Below are 20,789 nucleotides of genomic sequence, written 5' to 3'. Positions count from 1 at the left end.
AAAATTCATTAGTCTTGAAAGACAGTAGGACAATGGAGATATTAATGAGATGGACAGAATTTTGGAATCAGCATGGAGTTACCTAATGCTTTCTGATTGGTTTGGAAACTATTGTAGAGAGGAGGAACTGTGATGTTGGGTGGGCAGGAACTCATGAGACTGGTGAATCACTGTCACATGCTGTAACTGTACTCTATAAAAGAACTTGCACACAGTGTCTCAGTGCAGTCTCTCCTGGATGTTTCTGGAAGGCTGACCCTGCATATGCTTGTAAGAATAAAGGCCTACCTTTTGCTCCAAGCCTGTGTCTTCCAATTTATTCAAGGACCCCCGCAAAAGATCCCACAGGAGAAAATAAAAAAAATTCTCCATCAGTTGCACCTTGAATTTGGCCCAGTAACACATCCCTGGTAAAGGGATGTGCTGACATGAACATTTTTGCCATTTGGATGAATCATTGTACGTGGTATTATTTGTTTTTATTGTACATTTAGCCTTTTTAAAATTTCCAGCCATCAATTCCAGGGTATCGATAAATAAGTCAAACGTGGAACATAATACAGTGCAAAAGAAATAACAAATGAATTTAGTTTCCTACTAAAGGTATACTGTTTTTTGGCAGAGGAAACTCTGGAAAGGTGAGGTCATGCCCTCTGATGATGTAAGATCAAAAGATCCTAACTCAACACCAAATACTTTGTGTGGGTTTTTTTAATCTCTTGTCCCTGCCTCCTGGTGTTCTCCCCTCCCCTCTGAGCTTCTGTCATGTTGTAGCCCTTGAAATGCAAAGGAAATAAATACACTGTTATTCCATTACATTGTCCTCTCAAACCAGAAAAACTGGCCCAGCAGAGACTCCCTGGGATTCTTGCAGCAAAAGCGTGACTTGCAGCTGGGTCTGTAAATGGGAGAGGAGCACAGAGAAAGTGTCAACAACATAGCTTGCTCTGACTTCATCACTTCGTGTTTTTCAATGTTGCTTTGCAAGCCAGAGTGCCCAGCAATCAATGGTGCAGAGGTAGCAGCTGTAAGGGGCATTTTTCTCCGTTGGACCCCAGAGGGCTCTCTTGGAGATCAGGTAGGGTTTCAATTTATAGCACCTGCAACCTGCAAATAATCCATAAAGCCTCTGCTGAGAAGCAGAGAAATAAGCCAGAAAGACAAACACAAACAGCTTCTGAGCGCAGCAATAGACAAAAGTCTGGCAGGCCAGCTTCCTTTACAAATCCCTGGGTAGCATGAGATCGCATGGCTGTCACATCACTGGCTTCTCAAAATGTATGCCATCTTTAATTAAAATCCTTATGCTTGGGCTAAAATAGAACTTTAGGTTGCAGTATGCTTAAGCACCACACAAACAAGAGAGATGGTATTGCATGCAGGATTCAATATCCTGAGATTCTCAGACAACCTTTCTTGCTTACACATATTATCCTTAAGAATTAACAAGTGGGTTGTACACTTTATACGAAATGCAGTACATAGTGTACTGCATAGCTGCCTGTCCTCCCTGATATCTGGCCATAGAAAAATAATGCAAAACAAATCAATATAAGCAAATCTGCTTAACTTGCATAATGTATACAGATCACAGAATTCTGCTTTTCTTCCTGTCAGATTTTTATTTTAGTGTGGGGAATACATAAACAACCAACATACCGCAGTTGCAAAACTGTAATAACGCTTCAAGCCCACATGGGAAAAGTGTGAATGAATGGTAGATTTAATGGCTAGCCATTTTTTTAAAAATCAATTTCTTTGCTATTCCTACATCCCAAATCACAACAATTTCTGTATCACCCTCTCTAAATATGATATAAAGGGAGAGGAAGGGTGATAGGCAGCAGTTTCATCTGACTGTGGCCTCACAGATCATTGCTTGTTGGAACCAGAAGGTAAATGGGGAAACAAGGGCTAATCCTCAGTTGCCCCATCAATTTCAATGGGAGTTCATATATGCAAACAGCAGCACCACATTTCTTACAAATGAAAGACCTTGAACTCATGCTTGCTCATATATGCATGGACTGCTGTAAGTAAATAAACAAGTACACACTTGCATGTAATTATCAGGTAGGGTGCCCATCTGTCCAACTTTACAGAGAACAATCCTCTATCTGAAAGGCTAACAGAAGACAGCCCTCTGTTTAAAGGTGTCCTTGATTTGAAGGACTGTCCTGTCCAATTTCTTTTAAAGATCTGGGGTGCTTCCAGGCTGTCACTATTTTCGGATGAGATTTAGTCACATACCAGCAAATTCAGGTTGTGCTATTATAGTTGTTCGGAAGGTCTTGTGCAACAAACCCACTTCCCCAAAAGATCAGACTTTTTTTTATATGGAAAGTGATGGGAAAATCCACTGGAAAGTGTGGGATACTGCTTATTTTGACACAAAGTAACCTGCCCTCAAACAAATCAGAATGAATGCTCGTTAAATAGCCAATGATGTCTAATCTCCCTGCAAACAAATGAGCAGAATGAATGCTCAATAAAATGGTCATCTGGAGGCACCTAAAGAACCATAAGACAGAAGAGGAGACTTGGAGTTGACCAGCAAAAAAAAAAAAAAATCCTGGGCAGACATTATGAGCAGGCACACAGGTCACCTGGTCACAGTCTTCCCTGCTATGGTGTATTGTATTTCTATTTAAATTACAGCAACGATTTCTACATTTGCATCTATACATTTAAATCAGCACAAGCACTTTTCATGCAAACCTGTGTCCTCTTTTTTTGGTGATGCATAAGTGGCTACCCTATTGACATGATAGCCACAACTGCGACAACTTGATCCATGCATACTTCTGGTTTATGTGCTGCTTTCTTCATGTAAACACGGGTAAAGAGGAGCCCAAGGATATTAGCTTATAGGAAATTTGGCAAGAGTGTAAGCCAGCCCTCAGTGTTCTTTATAGTCTGCTCCCAACAGATCAACCTCTGAGATAGAGCACAAGAAAGAAATGTTGTTTGGCTAAAATTGTGTTATTTTTTGCCACCTGTTGGAAGATCTATTTGCTTAAGAAGGCATTTAGTCTTCTTGGCTAGTTGCTTAGAACCTTTGAACTGCTGTATTGTTCTACGCTGCCTTTGTTCTTTCTTTTATTGTTGAGTCTTCAGTGGATTGTTGGCAGAGCAATCCTAGACTGCAATTATGCCAGAGCACCACATTAGCAGAAAACACACTGTCTCCAGTATGAGCTTAGATCAAGACAGGAGGGGGAAATGCAGCAGGAAAAAGAGTATCAATAGTTTTACCATATTGCAGGATAGGAACTTTTAATTAAATAATATTGTGGTGTTCATCTTTTAGTGAGGTGGAATAGAATTTATCCTCTTTATAATATTGCAGAATGAGCATTTTTAGTAAATAATGTTTTATTCTTTTGTTTGTTTTAAACTTTGTATTTGAATGAGGTTTTTTTTTTACAATTATTAAGTTGCTTTAAGACTTTTTTTGTAGTAAATAATGAATAAATGTAAACTACAACAACAATGGGAAAATGTCAGCCACTGGAAGACATCCTTGGCAATGCTGCATCCTTGGCAGCACTGACATTGTCCACCAGTCTCAAGATGCGAAAGAGACAATGCCCTCAAGCCACCCAGAAATGGAGTTAACCAACTCATGCCAGCCAGTCTGGGGATAGGCCATTCTGCTGGTACCACAAGACACAGTAATGGCCACCAGCTTGGATGGCTTTAAAAGAAGATTAGACAAATTCATGGAGGACAGGGCTATCAATGGCTACTAGCCACGATGGCTGTGCCCTGCCACCCTAGTCAGAGGCAGCATGCTTCTGAAAACCAGTTGCCGGAAGCCTCAGGAGGGGAGAGTGTTCTTGCACTCGGGTCCTGCTTGCGGGGTTCCCCCAGCCACCTGGTTGGCCACTGTGAGAACAGGATGCTGGACTAGATGGGCCACTGGCCTGATCCAGCAGGCTCTTCTTATGTTCTTATCTCCACTGTTGCTGTCACTGAACTGACTCAGTTTTTGTGTCTCCCCCCCCAACCATTCCCCAAACAATTGGCCAAACTCTTTAATGCTTAGAGTGCTCTCCTGCAGACACTGTTAAATCAGGCAGGATAACATCCCTACTAGTGGCAGTACTCCAAACAATGGCCTACCAAGGAAAGCTGTAAATAATCTTACTTTGCAGCAATGTATTCAAAGGATTTGGTACATGACTTTAATGGAAAAACTTACGCAGAGACTCAAATCACACAACAGACAAGCAGACTCTGACAAATTTATTAACACTTGGTATTGCTTTATTCAGTACACAAGCAACCAAGACAACCCACTGAGTCCACCATCCATACGTGGTCACTTATGGCTTGACCTTTTAAGATGACATATGAAATGGAAAACAAATTTTTTTAGGGGGAATGGCAGGGTTAACAGGTTCTTGTTATTATTTTTTAAGTACTTTGGAATCCAGAGAGTGCATTGGATGCTTGCTTTCTGGAAAATCATAAATAAAATTACCAACAACACACACAAAAATCAGGCAGGACAGTTTATTTCTTTGTTTTGAAGATCAAATATGTAATATATGCCTTTTTTATAGCATTTTTGTAAAAAAAACCCCACAATAAATAATATACAAAGCCAAACAAAAACCTGAACGCATAAGAATAGTAATAATTAAAACTAAAGAGGGAAATAATTTTCTGTAATCCTAAGCACTGTGTGAACAAATCTTTCTAAAAAGCATCCCCGTTGTCCAGTCTATAAGTGTCTAACCTAGAAAAAATCCCTTTAATAAATGTCAGGCAACCCATGTCAGGTTTGGATGACAGCTTGTGATTATTTTGTCTTAGGTTGATTCCAGACACCCTGTTTATTGAGCATTCACCCTGACTTGCTTGCACAAAGTTTGCAGACAGGTTATATGACATTGGCTATTAACTGAGCATTCATTCTGATTTGTTTGTGGGGAAGTTGTATGATGTCACATCAAGCAACTATTATACTATACTTTCCAATGCATTTTCCCATCACTTTCCTTATTGTAAAAAGCCTGATTTTGTGGAAGGGAGGAGACAGAATAGGTTTGTTGCCCAAGATCTCTAAATCTTTAACTGTGCAACCTGAAGTTGCCAGTATGTGATCAAATCCCACCAGAAAACAGCAACAAATTGGAAGTGCTTCTAAGTTACCCATACCCATTCATGGCACTGTACCCATGTGTTTGTTAATGGACAACATTTTCCTACTTCATAGTGTAAACCCATAAGAACAGCCCTGCTGGATCAGACCAAAGGGCCATCTTGTTCAGCAGCCTGTTCCCACAGTGGCCAGCCAGATGCCTATGGGAACCTTGCAATTAGGCCAGGAATGCAAGAGCCCTCTCTCTCACAGGTTCCTCAGCAATTAAGTTTTCATAGGCATACTGAATGGAGTATGGAGGCCATACACAGCCCAGAGAATTTCCCCCTCAGTAGGGATGGGAGAGAAACTCTATTAATTTTACATTTAAAGGTGAACCTACCTAATTTGCAGTTTCTGAAAGGATTCAAAAACGGAAACATAGCCATTCTTTGAAATTTGCTCTTCTCCAAAGTTTGCAATGCCGTTCTCCAGCCAAGTCATGTGTACAAAAATACATATGCTGAGTTACAGTGGGCATATAAATACATATATTAGTGAAAATAAAATTGAAATGCATTATATTAGGGGAAATGGCTTTGCAAAAACGCGTACGTTAGGCAAAATTGCATAGAAAAATGTGTATACGAGGAGAAAATAGCACAAAAATGTTTATAAATGTTTGTGAGGACTTTTTTTTTTAAAAAATCACAAACTGATTTGTAAATGTAGAGAGCTAAATGTAAGACTGACAGAATGCGAAAAAGAGAGAACCCAAAATTGACAAATTTGCCCATCTCCACAGTGAACTAATCTGGGGGAATCCTGTGCATGTTTACTTGAAAGCAAATCCAACTCTTTCAGCTCTTCCTGACTTCCAGGAAAGTGTGCATAGGATTACAGTCTGAGATACTTCCAACAACTTTTGGCGTCTGCTTAAATCTCTCCTGTCAAAATCACTGGGAACTTAAAAAGTACTCAGCTTTGATTGGATTGTGCCTTCTTTTCTTAATAGGATTAACTCTGCCTCACTTGCAAGCTGTAGAAAAAATATGAAAAGTGGCGGCATTTTCATTAGCTAATGAATGGGAATTGCAGCCAGAACATGGCTGGCAGACTGTTGAAACTGTAGGCCATTGTCAGCAGCTCTGCCCCTGCCTTTTTTCACTGCCTGGTGAGTATTAGGACATACTAGCCTGCAATGTGACAAGGTTTAAAGGCTTTCAGTCACTGCCGCTCATCACCCTGACATCTTTTTGCCACAGAGGCATCAGGGTTGCAGTAATCCATCTCAGGGAGACACATTGAGGCAATGCTGCCACCAAACTATGACATGGTCACTAAGGAGCCAATCTCTCTGCAGTTTCCCATTGATGCTGGACAGGTTTAGTGGCACAGTCATACATCACAGCCTTTCAGCTGAGGATCTACCTGCACAGGGAAACAGTGGACCAGAGATGCAAATAATTGCTCTACCATTTCGCAGTCAGCTGCAGTTCCATTCTTGGATGCCATCCCAGCTAAAATGCAGTTTGCTTGTGGCTAAGTAGTAACGAACTGTGAGGATCATACATGCTCCTTGAGCCTTCCAATGAGATCATTAACCTAAGAACTTGCCCAAACATACACACACACTACACTCCCTTCATTTTAGTCATTAGGAAACCATAGCATGGATTTTGTTTGGAAGCAGGCAGCGGAGGGGAAAGCCTGCCCTGGAGTACACAGGGGGGCATCAGAAGGCTACAGGTTCCCCACCTTTGCTCTTCATATATTCATACAGATGTTATTGTCCCAGGATTTTAATCCTCTAACAATGCCTGTCTGCATCTGTGATGGGCAAACTGCTGTCACTTGGATTTAGAAATGGGTAATCAACCATGAGTATTTTTAGAGAACTTGTGGGGGTGGAGGAGAGCCTTCTTTTCCCCCTAAGACTTCTAAATTGACTTGTAATGTTGGTTGCACTATATTCAATTGGCTTAAAAGCCTGCCTATTTGTAAATGATTCTTGGACACCAGCTGCTCAAAGAGTGAAGCAAACATCCTTAAGATGATTTTTAAAGGCAAATCCAGTAATCCCCCCCAAGCTTCAGATGGACTGATACTATGTGGCTCCAACCTTTGTATAACAAAGGTCTGGGAAGCTTTTAAACCCAGATCTTGCCATAAGGAAAGGCTTTTGTTACTGAGTCTGCTAGCTGTCCCCCTAGCCCAGGCTTCTTAACTTGGTGTCCTTCAGATGTTTTAGTCTACAATTCCCCTCAGCACCACCGATGGACAGGGATGATGGGAGTCATAATCCAACAACATCTGGAGGTCACCAGGTTGGGGAAGGTTGCCTTAGATTGTTTTCTTGACCTTTTCACTTGCAGTGGGACATTGATTAAGCAAATTCTGGGGATGCATGGCTTCTTTTCCCCCTGAGGCTTGGGGGTGTCACTGGGCTTGCCCATTGGTCCCTAGAGTTTTAAAATTCCTCTTTGTGGTGTTTGCACCAGTGAACTTAGCTAAGTCATTCTACTACTGCATTCTTGGTCATCCTATCTGCATTATGTGGGATAACAATATTGACTTATGTAGAGGACTGTTGTAAATATTACAAATAGGTAGTGCATATAGAGCTCTTTGAACATTTTAAAATGTTATATGAATGTTTAGTCGTAGTAGCAGCAGCAGAAGAAGTAGACCAAAGCTAGATTAAGTTAAAAATTACCCTCTGTGTGTGTACAGAATCTATATTTCACCCCAAGACACAGAAGAACTTTGGGAAAAATAATGCTTGATTACGATGTCTTCTGAGCAAATCAGAAGAAGTAAATTTGCATTTCCAGCTAGGTAATTATGAGTTTCAGTGACATCACTGTCCACAAGGACCACAAAGTTCATTTTAAGTGCACTCATAGTCTTGCTATCATGATACAACTTTAGATTTTCTTGTCCTATTGGAAGGTTTAAGACTGAGCAAGGTTTGATCATGGGTTTTTTTCTTTATCCTAGATGTCTGCTTTGACTCATGCAGAATTAATGGGAGAGACCCAGCGTTCTCAGTGGGTAGATCTAGTTGATATGAATTTTATGAAAAGGGTTCCCCAAAGGAGGGGCAATATGTAGGCTGTGAATAATTATCCCAAATTCCAATTTGTGTAATTACCTTCCACCCACCTAACATTCCTCAGGTGCTGTCAGCGGAAGCTAGCATACTTTGCATCATTTATTCAAATCAGTATTGAATAATGGCTGTATTCCACACCAGAGATGGTTGCATTTCTGTGGGGATTGGATAATTTATAAGAAGGATATTGGGACACATTCTAATTCTGAACTGTCATCACATGTCATAAAAGTCATATAATTGCATTTAAAATATTGAGAGCCTTACGATATTTTGACTGATAGGTAGGCTGGGAGAAAAAGAGAGCATCCCTGGTTGCCCATATTAATTCCTCTCCTCCATTATCCTTTCTATGTACATACTCAAGATAAGAGCCCCCATTTTTATCAAGGAAGCACTATCCAGACCTTCTTATGAGTCTGGGAGGAGCCTTTGGACAAATAGAGAACTGGATGACTTGAGTTACTGGCACTATGGGGAACCAAAAATGGATTCACCATTTCCTACCAGATTATTCATTACCGATTTCTTTCCTCGGCAGCAGATTGCACAATGATTTCTTCCCTGTGGTCGACCAGTACCTAGACTGGCATCCATCATGGATGGAGAAATAGAAATCTAGAGATCTGCCTAATTTTTGAAAACCTGCCAGCCATCTGCCAGAAATATGAAGCAATGGTCCACTATCATAGTAAACTTCCCTTATACCTAGTCAGGCCATTGGTCCATCATGCTCAGTATTGGCTATTGCTTAGCCATCCCTGATGCAGTCCAAGCCCCCAATGTAGCCTGGGCCCAGGGGCAGCTGGCGCCTATGAGACTAGTGGGGCAGAAGGCAGGGATCCCAACAGCAGGTGGAGCCAGAGCCAATGGCAGAGAGAACCAAGAAAGAACTGACTGTTAGCACCACCCCCTGCGCTGGATGTAAGCAGGCAGGCAGGCAGGCAGGTAGGGGCTTGCTGAGGGCAGACTGAGGTTGGTGGGGCCAAGAGTATCTGCAGAAATATTTCTGGGAGGGGGCAAGGTCTATGAATTGTTACTACAAGTCATTGGCAACCCACTCCACCCACCATTACATTTAGAATTCCAAGGGACCAAGTGATCCCTTGCCTCCTCTCCATCGACACCCTTGGGTGGGGCAGCACCCCTTTGCCCTAATGGGCCAGCCTCCACTGTCTGGGCCCCTGTCCCAGGAGATGGAGTCGTTCATTAAGGCATCTCTGATAGAAGCTCATCTAACTTCCTTTGGCATCCATCTATCAGAAAGAGAGTCCATGACCTTCCTGTATTTCACTCCTGAATTACTCTGATAGTCCGGAAGCTCTTAGTAATGTTTCATTATAAACAAGGGAGAAAAGGGGGAAGGGCTTGGGATTTTGTGAAGCCCAGTACAAGTGTCCCGGCTCTCCCAGCCCAGATTCCTTTGGCCTGTCTGCTCCTGTTCACCATGGATTCTCCAAAATGCCAGACAAAGAAGCAGATGGTGAAAGAAGGAAGCTCTTCTTGAACATTGGCCAAGGATTTTCAGGGCCACTAGCCTATTACAATGAATTCCACATCTCCCCTTTGAACATAGCTTTTAAGTTGGGATTGAGAAAGGGCAGGAGTCCTTTGTCTTTTACTCCTCCCTCCTTCCCATCCTTGGCTATTGCAAAAATCAAGGATTTATGCAGTGGGTTGTGCATAGCATTTCTAAACATTGTCTCTGCATAGTGCTAGCACTTCCTCAAAAGCTGGCAAGACTCTCCGGCACATTAGTAACCCACATGCAAGCACCACATGGCTTACGCCGGCTTCCTCCCCCCCATATGAATATTCATACTGTACTCCAATTCACAGATTTGCATCATGACACAAAAGTATATCTGGCCAAGTCCATGAGTATTCCAATGTGAGTTTCTAAAATTCATCCAGTCCTTTGTCTATCCCCTCCATGTCTTTCTCAGGTGTTGGCTTGGTGCAATTTTTGTCCTCCTCCCCTAGGAATTAAAAAAAAAAGTGAGTCTTGCAGAATTCCCTCACTTTAAGGGGTGTGCCAGGTATTTTGTTATCCCTTTGGGGTTAAGATTTCTTTATGCAGTGCACACATCATACTGTATTCCTGCCCTCAACCCCTTTAATTCATCATTCCAAGAAAATGTCTCTCCACCATGGTAGAAGGGAGATTCAGGTCTTAACACAAAGGCAAGTGGGTGTCTGCTAACTCAGATTGTTTATGGCAGAGCCTTGCTAGAGTCAGCACTAAATCCAAAGGATTTGTAGCTGAAGTGTCCCAGGGGAGCCACTGCAGTGTCCTCCATTCTGTGCCCTGCCAGAAGATCTCTCCACCCCCTACTCCCACCCAAGACAGATACTTGGCTGGGGATGAAAAGCTCATTCTGGTGCTAGGCTCATTGTGCTTGGAAGCACCCAGGAGAGGCAGATTGAGAGAGGGACTGCAGATGGAGTAAATGATAAAACACCTGTGTTGGGCCAGGCAAAAAGAGAGAAAAATGGCTCCCAAGAGAGATGAGGCAGGCTCTGCATCCTAATTGCAGGCTGTGGACTTCATCCAAAGAGAACCAGCCACTGCTGGCATAAAGGGAACATTCTGCATGAGCAGAGGCAGATGTACTTAGAAACTACATTAAGGCCACATCCGCACCATGCATTTAAAGCATTCTGTATATATTTTTTAACAATTCCAAAGAAGCCTAGGAACTGTAGTTTGTTAAGGGTGCTGGGATTTGTTAGGAGACCCCAATTCCAGTTATGGAGCTACATTTCCCAGAGTTCCCTGGGAAGAGGGATTGATTGCTAAACCACTGTAGGAATTGTAGCTCTGTGAGGGGATTCTTTGGGAAATGGCCTTATACTGAGGCAGACCATTGGTCCATCTGGCTTAGTATGGTCTACACTCCCTGGCAGTGGCTCTCCAGGTTTTCAAGCAGGAAGTCTCTCCCAGGCCTACCTAAAGATGCTGGTGACTGAACCTGGGACCTTCTGCATGCAAACCAGATGCTCTACCCCTAAGCTACGGCTCTTCCCCCTTTGGGGAAAGCCACGACTGTTAAAGTGGTATAACTGTGCTTAAAATGAATAGTGAGGATGTGGCTTAATTCTACGGATCCCAGGAAGAACTGGGAGAGTATAATTATAGTTTATGTAGCACCCCATGAAGGGGGCAGGGGAGGAGAGAATAATCTGACACGTGTGGCCCTTTCTGTGGCAGGCAACTATGTGATAGCTGAGGACCAGGAAACAATGTAAGAGTTTTGTGTCACTACTAGGGGGGCTCTGCCTCCCTGCTTGCTCCACCCACAAACCCCCACCCCCACCAACTCCCAATCCCAACTCCTCCCACCACATTTCAGGCATCCCCATTCCCCTCAAGAACCTGCTTGCCTTGCTTGTTCCTCCACTGCCCCTGCCACCCCAGACAAACAGTGCTGCCACGAAGTGCAGTGTATTGAGGCCACACAGTGCATCTAGGTGGCAGACTGGCCTCCCACCCACCCAGGCTGCTGTTGCCCCACACCACCACCTCTCCTGGACAAATGCCACCACCACATAGTGCACCAGCCTCCCCCCCCCAGCTAGGCTGCTGCTGCCACCTTGCCTGTTTGCTGAGCCAGGAGGTGGCGAGCTGTGCAAGCGGCATGCAGGTGAGGGCGAGTGTTCATGCTACAGTTTGCAGCATCACTTGTCTCTGCTGCTGCAAATTGCAGTGTGACACATTTTTATTTAGAGAAATATCATAGAATACAGGAACATAAGATGCTGCCCTATACCAAACCAGACTGCTTGCCCATCTAGACCAAGCTGTCAGCTGTGATTGACATGGTTGCTCTCCAGAGTCTCAGGCTGTAGTCTTTCACATCACTTGGTACCTGATCCTCTGCCCCGTGAAAAAAACCACCTAGAGATGCAGGGATTGATCCCGGGACTTTCTGCATGCAAGGCATGTGCACTGCCTCTGAGTTATAATCCCTGGCCCCGGACAATATTAATAACAATACATGAATCCTTCTCGTTGCACATCAGTATAACTGCTGACTTTAGAGAGTCATGATCGCATCTCTCTGAATATGAATGCTTGCTGACATATTGTCTGATGTGAAATAGCCATGGAGCTCTAGCTTTGGCTGGGAAGCATATTGCCGAGATGGGAGCCAATATATATTTGCATAACAGATGGAGGAAGTAAGGTACCAAACCAGAGATTTCCAGATCACTTTCACAGTTCCCAGAAACCTGGAAGTATTGTGGGCTGGACATTACCCGCAGTACACACATATTCTCATTCTCATTCTCATTCTCATTCTCATTCTCTCTCTCTCTCTCTCTCTCTCTCTCTCTCTCTCTCTCTCTCTCTCTCTCTGTGCGTGTGTGTGAGGGAGAGAGAGAGAGAGAGAGAGAGAGAGGAGTTGAGGGCTGTACCAAAGCAGCAGCTGCAATTAGGAAAACCAAGCACAGGTTTGTCATATACAGAGAGGATTCTCCTTCCTCAATAACAGTATTTTTCAAGTTACTGATGGTGGGTCAAAACAACAAGGAGTCTTGTGGCATCTTAAAGACTAACACATTTATTAGGGTATAATGCTTAATGGACCACAGCCCACTTCATTACCTTGCATGATGTTGGATCAGTCATGGTAGTGCCAGAGAAAAAATAGGAATTATTGGAATTATTGCCCCAGAGAAATAATCTGAACTCAGATTATTTCAGATTATGCCTGAATCAGATCGTTTTTCAGCCAATGGAGGCTGGCGTCCATTGGGACTGGTGGCAGGGGGGAGAGGCACGGAGGCCAAAAGTTACTGTAAACTGCCCAGAGAGCTTCGGCTATGGGGTGGTATATAAGTACAATAAATAAATAAATAAATAAATAAATAAATAAATAAATAAATAAATAAATAAATAAATAAATAAATAAAAGTAGATGGAGCTAGAGCAAATGGCTGAGGAAACCACAGCCAATATTAGGCAGAGCCAGCTAATTCTGGTTTTGTTCCCATCTTCTTCACTATTGAGTTCCTCAAAGGCAACACAAAGGTTGTGTATACACCACATATTATTCTAGAATCAATGGAGATGAAGTTCTTTCCCCCCCCACCTAGTCAACACATACCCCTCTAGGATGCACACCTTAACATGGTGAGGGGGTTTGAGAGGGTTGAAGAACATGACAAAGTGCCCCATGATATTCTGATTAGCAAGCTAGCTAAATGTGGGCTGGATGGAACAACTATTAGATGGATCCACAGTTGGCTCCAGAATCGTACTCAAAGAGTGCTTATCAATGGTTCCTTCTCAAACTGGGCGGAAGTAACGAGTGGGGTACCACAGGGTTCGGTCCTGGGCCCAGTGCTCTGCAACATTTTTATTAACTACTTGGATGAGGAGGTACAAAGCATGCTTATCACATTTGCAGAAGATACAAAACTGGGGGGCATAGCTAATACCATGAAAGACAGAAAGAAAATTCAAAGGGACCTTGATAGGCTGGAGCATTGGGCTGAAAACAACAGAATGAAATTCAACAGGGATAAATGCAAAGTTGTACACTTAGGAAAAAGAAACCAAATGCACAGTTATAAGATGGGGGATACTTGGCTCAGCAATACGACATGTGAGAAGATCTTGGAATTGTCGTTGATCACAAGCTGAATATGAGTCAACAGTGTGATGTGGCTGCAAAAAAGGCAAATGCTATATTAGGCTGCATTAATAGTTTCCAAATCGCGTGAAGTACTAGTTCCCCTCTATTCAGCATGGGTTAGGCCTCATCTTGAATACTGCCTCCAGTTCTGGTCTCCGCACTTCAAGAAGGATGCAGACAAACTGGAACGGGTTCAGAGGAGGGCAACAAAGATGATCAGGAGACTGGAAACAAAGCCCTATGAGGAGAGACTGAAAGAACTGGGCATGTTTAGCCTGGAGAGGAGAAGACTGAGGGGAGATATGATAGCACTCTTCAAGTACATGAAAGGTTGTCACATAGAGGGGGGGCTGGGATCTCTTCTCGATCGTCCCAGAGTGCAGGACACAGAATAATGGGCTCAAGTTTTAGGAAGCCAGATTTCGACTGGACATCAGGAAAAACTTCCTAACTGTTAGAGCCATACGACAATGGAACCAATTACCTAGAGAGGTAGTGGGCTCTCTGACATTGGAGGCATTCAAGAGGCAGCTGGACAGCCATCTGTTGGGAATGCTTTGATTTGGATTCCTGCATTGAGCAGGTGGTTGGACTCGATGGCCTTGTAGGCCCCTTCCAACTCTACTATTCTATAATTCTATGAGAGCAATGCCGTCAGGAGTCTAGACCAAGAGGCTATACTCCTAGCAGGGGCGGAATGGTCAAAGCTGAGACACCAGACTAAGATGCATCCAAACTCAGAGGAAGGCAATGGTAAACAACCTCTGAATACCTCTTACCACAAAAACCCTATGAACAGAGTATCCAAAATGCAACACGAGATAGTGCTGGAAGATGAGAGGGGGCCCCCAGGTCCCCAGGGAATGTCAGAAATTGTCAAGCAAGAAATGGAACATATCAACATTACAATACTTGGCATGAGTGAATTAAAATGGATGGGAATGGGACATTTTCAATCAGGCAACAACAAACTATTTTATGCAGGAAATGAGAAATTTAGAAGAAACAGGGTTGCTTTAATAGTGAGAAGTGATGTAGCAAAAGCAATTAGGAGCTACAATGCAAGGTCTGAGCGTGTGACATCAATGAGATTAAATGGGAAACCTATTAACATAACCATCATCCAAGTCTATGCTCCAACGGCAAATGCAGAAGAAGAGGAATTGGAGAGATTTTATGCACAAGTACAGGAGGAAAGTGATCACACACCAAAACAAGATGTGCTGATAATCATGGGGGACTGGAATGCAAAAGTAGGGAACACAGAAGAACTAGGAATTGTGGGGAAATGAGGCTTAGGAGACAAAAATGAATCAGGAAAAAGACTTATTGAATTCTGTGAAGCCAATAATTTGTTTCTTGCGAACACATTTTTTGAGCAACCAAAAAGACGACTGTACACGTGGACATCACCAAATGGTCAATATAGGAATCAAACTGATTACATAATTGGTGGCAGAAGATGGAGAAGTTCCATACTTTATGTGAAAACAAGACCAGGAGTAGACTGTGGTACAGATCATGAACTGGTCTCATCGAAAATCAGAGTAAAGCTAAAGAAGAAGAACAAAGCAATCATAATGCCAAAATACAATTTAAATAACATCCCAGAAGAATATAAAGATGAAATAAGGAACAGGTTTGAGGCTTTAAACTTAGTTGACAGAGAACCAGAAGAACTATGGAGTGAAGTCAGAGACATTATCAGGGAAGAATGCAAAAAGACAATACCTCTAGTTAAAAAGAGAGAAAAACCTCAATGGATGACTGAAGAAACTCTTAAAATGGTTAAAGAGAGAAGGAAAGCAAAAGCAAGAGGAGATAAAAACAGGGTCAGAACCCTAAATGCAACAATACAGCGACTAGTATGTAGGGACAAAGAAAACTATTACAATAGTCATTGTACAGAAACAGAAGAGGACAACAAAAAGGGAAGAACAAAAGCCCTATTCCAAAAGATTAGAGAAATGAAAGGGAAATTTAAACCAAGAATAGGGATGTTGAAAAATAACAGAGGAACACACTGACTGACCGAGATGAAATAAAAGAAAGATGGAAACAATACACTGAAGAACTCTATAAAAGAGATACCAGGATGACAGATCATTCATGGAAGAACCGTATGATGAAGAACCAGAAATTTTAGAATGTGAGGTGAAAGCTGCTCTTAAAATACTTGGAAGAAACAAATCACCAGGAACAGATAGCATACCAATAGAGTTGCTACAAGCTACTGAAACTGAATCTGTCCAAATTTTGACAAAAATTTCTCAAGAAATATGGAAAACTAAACAATGGCTCACAGACTGGAAGCGTTACATATATATCCCAATTCCAAAGAAAGGGGATCCCAGGGAATGCAGTAATTATCGAACTATTGCCTTAATATCCCATGCAAGTAAAGTAATGCTCAAGATTCTACGACAAAGGCTTCTACCATACATGGAGCGAGAAATATCGGATGTCCAAGCTGGATTTAGAAAGGGAAGAGGCACCAGAGGTCATATCGCAGGCAGACGTAGGATAATGGAATGGACCAAGGAATTTCAGAAGAAAATTACTCTGTGCTTTATAGATTACAGCAAAGCCTTTGACTGTGTAGATCATGAAAAACTATGGAATGCTTTAAAAGAAATGGGGGTGCCACAGCATCTGATTGTCCTGATGTACAACCTGTACTCTGGACAAGAGGCTACTGTAAGGACAGAATATGGAGAAACCAATTGGTTCCCCATCAGAAAGGGTGTGAGACAGGGGGGGTATCTTATCACCCTATTTGTTTAATCTATACGCAGAACATGTCATACGGAAAGCGGGATTGAACCAAGATGAAGGAGGTGTGAAAATTGGAGGGAGAAATATCAATAATTTAAGATATGCAGATGATACCATACTACTAGCAGAAACCAGTAATGATTTGAAACAAATGCTGATGAAAGTTAAAGAGGAAAGCACGAAAGCAGGACTACAGATGAACATCAGAAAGACTAAAGTAATGACAACAGAAGATTTATGTAACTTCAAAGTTGACAATGAGGACATTGAACTTGTCAAGGATTACCAATACCTCGGCACAGTCATTAACCAAAATGGAGACAATAGTCAAGAAATCAGAAGAAGGCTAGGACTGAGTAGGGCAGCTATGAGAGAACTAGAAAAGATCCTCAAATGCAAAGATGTATCACTGAACACTAAAGCCAGGATCATTCAGACCATGGTATTTCCGATCTCTATGTATGGATGTGAAAGTTGGACAGTGAAAAAAGCAGATAAGAGAAAAATCAACTCATTTGAAATGTGGTGTTGGAGGAGAGCTTTGCGCATACCATGGACTGCGAAAAAGGCAAATAATTGGGTGTTAGAACAAATTAAACCAGAACTATCACTAGAAGCTAAAATGCTGAAACTGAGGTTATCATACTTTGGACACATCATGAGAAGACATGATTCACTAGAAAAGACAATAATGCTGGGAAAAACAGAAGGGAGTAGAAAAGGAGGAAGGCCAAACAAGAGATTATTATTATTATTAATTATTAATTAAACTTATATACCTTCCCATCAAGGAAGCCACAGACCTGAATGTACAAGATCTGAACAGGGTGGTTCATGACCTCTTGGAGGTCACCGATTCATAGGGTTGCCATAAGTCATAATCGACTTGAAGGCACATAACAACAGTCAACCCACAATCTAGACCTATTGAATATTTTTTGCCCCTGAAAAGCACTTCTTGACAAACTGGTTTAATTCTAAAAATAAAAGCTCATTACAGATTGATTCTGCATTATACCAAAGTAGGGATGGGGGAGAATATCCAACAAAATCAAACCTTGTACTGGACCCCGACTGAATTCACTAGTTCGCTATCCCTTCGGAGTGGCACCGATCTCTTGTGGCAGGCCACAACTGTAATAGTACAGATTTTGCAGCCACGACTGCAATCAGCAAGATTTTTTTTGAAATCCTCCCCCATCTTACATAATTTTTTCATAATTAAGATGTTGTGTCAATCACAGGGTTTCATTTGTCCATTATATACTAATAAAAAAAATCGTTATCGCAATGTAATGCAAAAGAAATGGCTATATATGTCTTCAATGTTAATTGTCAAATATTCATTCACGGCAGCTACCTAAAAATCATGCAATGTTTTTCTCTGCAGCCAATGGACTTGGGAATGATTCCATATTGAGAAAAACTATAAATTGTTATGCTACGAATGGGTGAATGTGTACACAGCCTAAGACTATGGAGGAAGAGGAGGAGTCTGATAGCCAGTATCACCCCCTAGACTGGTTGTAGCTAAATAATTTGGCACGTGAAAGTTGGCTGATGGCAGACTGAACTTGGTGGGCAGTGCCTCATTTGCCTTAATGGACCAGCCTCTTCTGCTGTCAGCCACAGTACTCCCAATGTCCCAACTCCTCCTCCATTTTTTAAAATAATGCTGCCCCCATATTATGTTGCTAATTTGCTTGATCTACATTCTTTGCATAATTTAATCCATCACAGAATTTGGATTTGTAAAGTGGGTGAGAAACTAAGGTGCATGCAGTGCTCTGGCAGGTCACCAACTGATGCGTAAGTGGGGTGGAGTTATAAAGGTCAGCTTAAGGAGGTACATCAAATACATCCAGTCAATCCTTCCTTCAATAATAAAAGAAAAATGCGCTTTGGATGTATCAGTGTTCTAAGCTAGCTACTCATATGGTACATAGTAAGAGCAGCTCCCCCAAAACTAGGAGGCTGAGGATGGCCAGCCAGTCACATGCTTAAACAGCCACATAAATAAAACATACGTGAGATCGTGCACACACACACACACAAATCCATTATCGTGCTTATGAATTAATGATTGCTCAGAGGATCAATCCTGGCAAACTGTGCACATGCTGTACTTATAATGAGCATTACCAATGGGAGTGCAACAGAAGCGTGCAACAAATATCCATCCCCACCTTTGCATTCATTATTAGGACTGCTTTCCCTCTGATGGTTTTAGCTGTCAAAAAGGCTAAAACTGTGTATGAGGAAAGAGCGGAGGGAGCTCCTCCTCCTCCTCAAACAGGATTGTATATATTATTGCTCTCCAATTGTTCTCTGCCTCTTGGTTGCATCCCTGCTGCTGGAGAAGGCTCCCCCCCACCCCAATCGGGGTACAAGCTATAAATATGCATGTAGGTAATGCTAACTGAATGCAGCCGCTTTCAGAACTGGCATGTGTCATTATCCCTGCAATTAGATTGTTTCCTACAATTGCATAATAGCCTCTTGGTGAGTCAGTGGTAAATGGGAAAGATGCAAAAAAAGAGGGAAGGGGGAGGTAAAAGTGGGAAAGAATTGCCATCTCGAAGATGGAGGTGTGCACTCCAACATTCGCTTACAGGGCCTCCTCCTAACTGCAGCTTTGTGTTGCTCAATTTACAGGCACAAACACACTGTGGCCATGGAAATATCAGACCGCACTCAGCAGGGTGATGGATTGTTCTGAAACACTTGGAAATAGAGGCTGCCCCACTAAGGTGGGACCCTCAGCACCTCCCCTCCCAGCCTGGTGACATAGCCTTTCCACCTTCCTCAGGTTCAGAAGGCAAGCCCCAAATAACACCCCCATCCTTTACACCTCATAAAAGCCAGCAACTGCAGAATCAGACAAGGGCCCTTTAAGACAACTCAGCCAGTATTTCCAAAGAGGTGGAGCCAGTTACAGTACCAGGCTTTGCCTGCCTGCTTAAGTCTTCAGGGGTCTGCTCTCTGGACTACATTAGGCTGGAATTCTACAAAGTGTCTTGCCTCATCTCTGTTGATGGCTTCCACTTCCTCTATAAACCCCACACCCAGGTGGAACACAATAACTAGCAGGGGAGGCGTTTGAGCCTATAGATTTGCATTTGGCTGTGTGTACTTAGTGTTGCTACTATTTCTGCTCAGCAGGGAACAGCAAGACAAGTCTGTTACCTTACAATGGTGAAGAAAACCCCAGCACCACTTATGCTTTTGCAGAAAAATGTTTCAGAGTCCCTAAGGGCTTCAGATAGTTCTTCAGGAAAGAGGTTTAGCATCAACTATCTACAGTCTAGTCTATAAAAATGAATCTTGAGATATTATTTATTATTTCAAACATTCCTATCTTCCTTTTTTAAAAAAAACTTCCAAGTGCCTACTAGTTCTGGTTGTCTGCATCTATAGTTTTTGCTTGATTTTTAAAAAGTTGTACTATGTTTTTCCATGATTTGTTACCGAAATGTTATTGAAATGCTAGTGTGATAACGTTGTTGAAATACTTATCAGTTTTGATACTTTATCTCAATGACTGCTGTGTTCATTTTATATATTATGAGCTACTTAGGACACACTTTGTCTTGTGGAAAAGTGGCATACAAATTAAAGTTTAATGGCCTAATTCACAATCAAAACACCCACAATTAACAATAAAGATAAAAGAGGCCAGCCAGTCATCTTTTTTTAAAAAAAAGTAGCATCAATTAATAACAAAACACCAAGAGTAGTGTTAAAATATGCACTAAATCCTTGGAAGAATAAAATTAGGGACATATGAAGCTGCCTTCTAATGAATCAGACTATTGATTCATCTAGCTCAGTAAAGTCTGCAGTGACTGGCAGTGGTTTTCCAGTCTCTCTCCTGCCATCCCCGGGGATGCGAAGGACTGAACCTGAGTCAGATGCTCTACCACTGAGCTACAGCCCTTCCCCAAATTGTCTTCACCTGGATCCTAAAAGCTAAAAAAGTAGGTGCTGGGTGAGTGTCTCTGAGGAGTGCATTTCACACTCAACTGGGTTCCCATGATTGAGAAAACCTTCTCTGGTTGTCACTTGCCTAACCTCTACAAGTGTGAGCACTTGATGCAGAGTCTCTGATGAACCTACATACTCCCAGACAGTAGTGTAGGGGCAAACTCAGAAGTCCCTTCATGATAGT

The sequence above is a fragment of the Rhineura floridana genome, chromosome 6 (assembly GCF_030035675.1).
Source record: "Rhineura floridana isolate rRhiFlo1 chromosome 6, rRhiFlo1.hap2, whole genome shotgun sequence".
Lineage (NCBI taxonomy): Eukaryota > Metazoa > Chordata > Lepidosauria > Squamata > Rhineuridae > Rhineura > Rhineura floridana.
This window is presented reverse-complemented; position numbering follows the sequence as displayed.